We start from the raw sequence: 6,366 nt of genomic DNA, 5'->3' as shown, positions 1-6,366 counted from the left end.
ACAGGAAGTGATATGGCTGGGCAGAGAGGAAGTGATAAGGTGGGTGGAGACAGGATTCAGGCCCCTTTCAGTCTGAGGATTCATAGAGGTAAAAAGTTGATGGGTGATGTTGTTCTGTATGCTGTGAATATGTATTGCTCTGATTGGTTGATAAGTAAAGCTGTTTGGCCAATAGGGAAGCAGAATAAGGTTAGGCGGGACATTCTAACTAGAGAAAGAGGAAGGAAAAAGAGGGAGACGCCGCCAGCCACTGCCAGGAGAAGCAAGATGTAAAGATACCGGTAAGCCACAAGCCACGTGCCACGTGGCAAGTATAGATTTATAGAAATGGGTAATTTAAGATAGAAGAGCTAGCTAGCAAGAAGCATACCATGGCCATAGTTTAAAAATAATATAAGCCTGTGTGTGTTTATTTGGGTCTGAGCGGCTGTAGCACAGGTGGGACACAGGAAAACTTTCAGCTACAAAAGTCTCTGGTGAGAGCTGGAGAGATGGCTCAGAGGTTAAGAGCACTGGCTGCTCTTCCAGAGGTCCTGAGTTCAATTCCCAGCAACCACATGGTGGCTCACAACCATCTGTAATGAGATCTGGTGCCCTCTTCTGGTGTGCAGGCATACATGCAGACAGAACACTGTATACATAATAAATAAATCTTTGGGGGAAAAAAAAAGTCTCTGTAGTGGCTGCTGGTCTGCTTCTCTGATCTTTCAGCTTTCACCGATATCTGACTTCAGGTTTTATTGTTAAGATCAATTAGAATTCCTGCTCCACGTGTGCATGAAGCTGTTAAACCATGTTGCTCCCCGGTAAGCCTTACAGAGAACACAAGAGCATCTCATACAGCACAGAGGCTGTAACCTTGCCCTGGTCTTGAGTGTGAGGAGCAGGTAGGATGGAGGTGCTGGGGGTTTTATGATAACAGCACGGGTGAGCGTAGTGGGGTTTCTGCCCTTGCCCGTGGCTCAGTTCAGTCCCTGCCATTTCGTGGTTCCCTCGAGTCTTGGGCCTGTATCACCCGCTGTCCTTCCCCACAGGGACCAGGGTTCAGGTCCTTACAGCTACCCAAGACATTTGATGTCACCACTCCCCAAAACACTTGTCCTTTAAGCCCCATGAGCTCAGAGGGACCAGAGCCCCATTCACCAGGTTCCCTCAGTACATGCTACATGATGGAGCCATGCTCCATCCTCACATGATCCCAAAACTCACGGTGAGGGTGTGTCCAGTGATTGCTTGAGTTCACAGAGCTGGAGCAGGAGCCAGATGCAGACAGGATGCCGGTAACATCAACCCACCAATGGGTCATACAAACAGCCAAGGCAGAGTCATCATGAGTCCAGAATTTGGGATCTTCCTCATTCCGGGATCAGCCACCCAACAATTAAACACTCAAGTGTTAGTCACTTGCAGAAATACCACAGAAACAGGAGTACCAGCTCATCGTCAGGCCAGCTGCCAGGCAGGGTTGGTCTTCCCTCACAGCTTTGTCTCCAGATCCCATCACATTCCTACCTGGTCCAGAACGAGCAGTCTGGAGGTCCTTGGGAAACAACTCCTGGATCTGTAAGCTGCACACCCGTGGCTTGGCCCTGACTCTAGTGTCTGCGCTCACAGGCCCTGTAGACCCGGCCAGCAAGGTTTCAGACACATGCGGCCTGCATTCAGGCCGTTGCTACTCTGCTAGCTTTTCACCAGAAACTGGCTAGTCAGAGCCACCTTCCTGTTGCACCTCACTACCAAGGCTGCGACAAGTAGCTCCTGTAACACAGGAGTCGTCTAAGAGGGCGACTCCTCAACACCACCCTAGCGGGGCAGGGGACCTAACTGAGGTTAAAAAGTGGCCAAGGATCATCAGAATAGAAGAGTCTCAGTGCAACTGGGGGACATCTGCAAGGCTGCTGCTGGACACTAGCCTAACAGTACCCTCCACAGTGACCCCGGCGGCCACAGTCACCAGGCGCAGGCCCAGGGGGTGGTGAGACGGAGCAGGAGCAGCATCAGCAGTGAAACTAGGTGCTGCTCACACTCTTAACCTTGGGAAGCCAGAGCGTAGGAGAGTCACCCCAGGTGCTCAGAACATGTCTGACTTCAGAGCTTCGGCACCTGGCCCCTTCTTGTTTCTGCTACGGCTCGCAGCCTCTGTTGCCTCTGGGGACCTTCCTAAAGGTCCTTCCCTTGTTGACACTTGGCAGAAGTCCTGAAGTACAGGAACAGCCAACAGCCTCTTCAGCTTCATCCAGCAAGAAGCAGTTCGTTGAGCGCTGGCCTACACCAGGGTTGGCCGTGCAGGCGTCCTGCACTGCTGGTTTTCACATGCTCTGTATCTCCATAGAGATGAAGCCCGTATGCAGAAAAATACCAGTTCTCGCCGGGCGGTGGTGGTGCATGCCTTTAATCCTAGCACTCGGGAGGCAGAGCCAGGCAGATCTCTGTGAGTTCAAGGCCAGCCTGGGCTACCAAGTGAGTTCCAGGAAAGGCGCAAAGCTACACAGAGAAACCCTGTCTCGAAAAACCAAAAAAAAAAAAAAAAAAAAAAAAATACCAATTCTTCCCTTCTTACGGCTGTGGATCAGAGATGCCAATGGGTAAAGACACAGCCTAGGGGAGTCTTTGGGAACGACCATGCATTTGTGGACAAAAGGTGTACTGGAACATCTTCTAGATCTTTGTCTTCAGCTTAAGAGTCTTCTGAGGTGTTTTGTTTTGTTTAAAAATTATGTTCTGCCTGCATGTACGCCTGCACTCCAGAAGAGGGCACCAGATCTCATTAGAGGTGGTTGTGAGCCACCAAGTGGTTGCTGAGAATTGAACTCAGAACCTCTGGAAGAGCAGCCAGAACTCTTAACCTCTGAGCAGTCCTCTCCAGCTCCCTTGTTTTGTTTTTTGAGCCAAGGTTTCTATGTGTAGCCCTGGCTGTCCTGGAACTCACTCTGCAGACCAGGCTGACCTCGAACTCAAATCCGCCTGCCCCTGTCTCCTGACTGCTGGGATTAAAGGCGTGTGCCACCGCTGCTGGCTGTGTCTTCTGGAGATTTTAACAACGTGGGCGTAGGGACCTGTGTCCTCTAGTCCCCATCATCTACCATGAAAGGAGGGAGAGCGGTCCTTTTTAGGTCATGTTGGTAAGACTTCATGGGTGCAGCTTCAGACATTTCTAGGGGAACAATCACAGGAAACTCCCTACACTTCTGGCTCTTAGAGTCTTCCTGTCCCCTCTTTCCCAGTGATCCCAGAGCCTTAGGACAACAGTTGTGTTGTAAATTTATCAGTTGGGACTGGGCTCCATAACTGCCCTGTTGTGGCTTTTTCCTGGCTGTGGCTTTCTGTAATGGTCTCCATCAATAGACATGCTAACGTGGATGCTGGGGGGGGGGGGGGCATGTTGGGGTTGGGGAGCTCATGAGGCTTCAACCCGAGACAAAATACCACAGACAGCTAAGGAATGGTGAGTATAGGAGAAAGTCTTCCCCAGGGAAGAGCACACCAAGTGATTGTCCCATACCGAATGTTCAGCCCTGGAACAATGCAAGTAGCATACAGACGGAATAGGCTGTATTTATGCACTTAGGAATACACACATGCACACATGTACACACGCGTATGTGTAACACTAATTAAAAAGAATCCATGAATTTAAGAAAGAGCAAAGGGTGGAGGTGCATGGGGCGGGGGGAGACAGGAAAGGGGGGTGTGATTCAATTATCTCAAAACATTAAATATTTTTGAAGAGAAAGAAAAGAGGGGGACTGTAATATCTGCTCTCTATGACTCTTCAGTACCCTGTGACCTTAATGAATTAACCACCATTCACAAAAATCTCTGAGGTAAACAGGCCCTTTGACACCCTTTTCAGATTTATGATCTGTAAGCTGGATAAGCACTCAGTAAATAATTTAGCGCATGGACCTGTAATCTAGAGAGTGTGGAACGCTTTTTCCTCAGCCTGTGCATGTCACAGCAACTGGAAAATAAAAACAAAGCGGAACGAGACAGAACCCCGAGCAGGCAGCAAGGAAGGGTGACTATTCCATCTCAATCAGACAAAACAGGTGTGGCTGGCAGGCAGGAAGAGCTGGCGTCCAGGTCCAGTGGGCCCTGGTCTCTGCCTCCCACCCGGGCAGGCGCAGCCTCGGTTCTCTGCAGGTGTTCCTACAGCAGCTTCCCTAGCACCCAGCCCCCGCTGTTGCAAGTGACAAATGCCTCCCAGGCCATCTTAGTGCGACATGGCTGGGAAAGCTCTCAGTTCCCTTTGTCCCAGAGTCCGTCCAGTGTCCCCTGCAAGGCCAGCAGAGCAACACACACACACACACACACACACACACACACACACACACACACACACACACACGGGACACAAAGCCTGGGCTGGAGAAGGGACGAGCCTGGAGGGGTATTTGCAAGGTCACAGCTGTCCCTGACACCCCAGCCCTGCCTTAGAGTTCACATCAAACATTCTTACCTCTCCTCTAGGGAGCTCCAAGGGGGAGAAAAGACAAGCTTCTGGCAGCCATATAGTTCCAGACACAGCCAAAGCCTGTGAGCCATGCCAGCCCCCAGCAAAGCTTTCCGATAGGGAAAGCACCTTCCTCCCAGGCCACTCAAAGCAGCTTTGAGGTGGCATGCCTCACTTCAAACTCAAGGCAAGCCTGGGATCACATTTTTCCCATCTATAATGGAAAAAACTTCAAGGTCAGGTTTTTCCCTGCGTGCTAGATTGGCTCAAGAAACATTAGGGAAGCCGGCAGTGGTGGTGTACCCCTTTAATCCCAGCACTCGGGAGGCAGAGCCAGGCAGATCTCTGTGAGTTTGAGGCCAGCCTGGTCTACAGAGTGAGATCCAGGAAAGGTACCAAAACTACACAGAGAAGTCCTATCTCGAAAAAACAAAAACAACAACAAAAGAAACATTAGGGAAAGCTGAGTGGGTCTTTGCCCCAGGTGCCTGCCCTTAGCTACTCACAGCCTGTGGGCCCACAAGCCAGGTGGGGCGAGGAAGCAATGGAGAAGAATGACCTTCCCCGTGAACCTCACCCAGCTGTGTCAAGTGGGCATCTGCCCTCGCCTTCGCCCCCTGCAGGAAGTATCAGTTCCTTGGTTTGCCCTATCTTAGGAATGGCGGCTTCCACCCTGGTTCTTGGGGTGAAAACTCCTTCTAGCCAGAAAAGATCAAAGCTCTCTCCCTCAGAGCCTGAGCGCCCTACTCTCCTCATGGAGCTAACTGGAGTTTCTCATCATGCTAGTCTTGGTACAGGGGTCTCAGAAGGGGCCCCCAGAGTGCCTGATGGTTAAGGCCACCTCCAAGCCCTCCTCCAGGATCTACAGTCTGGAATACAATCTTGAGTAGATTGCTCCCCAAATCCAGTATAAGTACCCTGAAAAATCTAACAGGGGTGCATTGCAGGAATCTCCAAGCTCATTCCCTGGCTGGGCAAAAAAAAAAAAAAAAAAAAAAAAAAAAATCCAGGAAAGACAGAAGGCCAAAGCCAAGCATGGGGAGAAAGTAACAGCTTCACCATTCAGGGCTGGGGAGGTCCATGCCCCAGGCTTGGGTACTTCATAGGGCCCCTGGGTCCTCCCCTTCCTCCTATTGGCCCTGTTTAGACGCACACACCCACCAAGCCTCTGAGTGATGGGCAGGGTTGGAGCTGGGAAGGCAGCGCTGGACACAGCAGCAGCCTGTTCCCAGGCAGCAGCTCTCAGCCCAGCTTGGCCCTGCAGACCCAGGCCTCCCTGGGCCTCAGGCAGCAGTCAAGGAGGCAATGTGGTTTTAGAACATCAGCTCCAGGCTGGAGAAATGGCTCAGGGGTGAAGAGCACTGTCTGCTCTTCCAGAGGTTCTGAGTTCAATTCCCAGCAACCACATGGCGGCTCACAACCATCTACAATGAGATATGGTGCCCTCTTCTGTCACACAGCAAACTTGCAGAAAGAACACTGTTTACATAATAAATAAATCTAAAAAACAAAACAAAAACCATCAGCTCCACTGGTACCCATGGGGGGGGGTCACATTTCTTGGGCAAATCAACTACAACCTCCTGGGAGCACAGTCCTCCAGGATGCCTAGAGGGGCTTACATAGGGACATAGTGGGCTGCTTAAGACAAGAGGGCCCTTCCGAGCTGGTGGCTGAAGGAGCAGAGCACTAGGAACCAGGAACCAGCTGGGCTGGGTGGGCTGATCCATCCCTGACATCTGTACATGGTAGGCTTGAGGACTGAGAAAGGAATGGCCATAGCTGGACGCTCTGGTCTGAAAACAACGCTCCAGCGTGAGCCACTTTTCAAAATCCTAGTCATCTTAGGAGAGTGGCAGCATTGTAAATGAGTCACGGCCACAAGAGTACCACAGGCATCTCATTTACATGAA

Source organism: Peromyscus californicus, unplaced genomic scaffold (assembly GCF_007827085.1).
Source record: "Peromyscus californicus insignis strain IS unplaced genomic scaffold, ASM782708v3 Scaffold_15__1_contigs__length_86483966, whole genome shotgun sequence".
NCBI classification, from domain to species: Eukaryota; Metazoa; Chordata; class Mammalia; order Rodentia; family Cricetidae; genus Peromyscus; species Peromyscus californicus.
The sequence above is the reverse complement of the archived record's forward strand: the minus strand, read 5'-3'. Positions refer to the sequence as shown.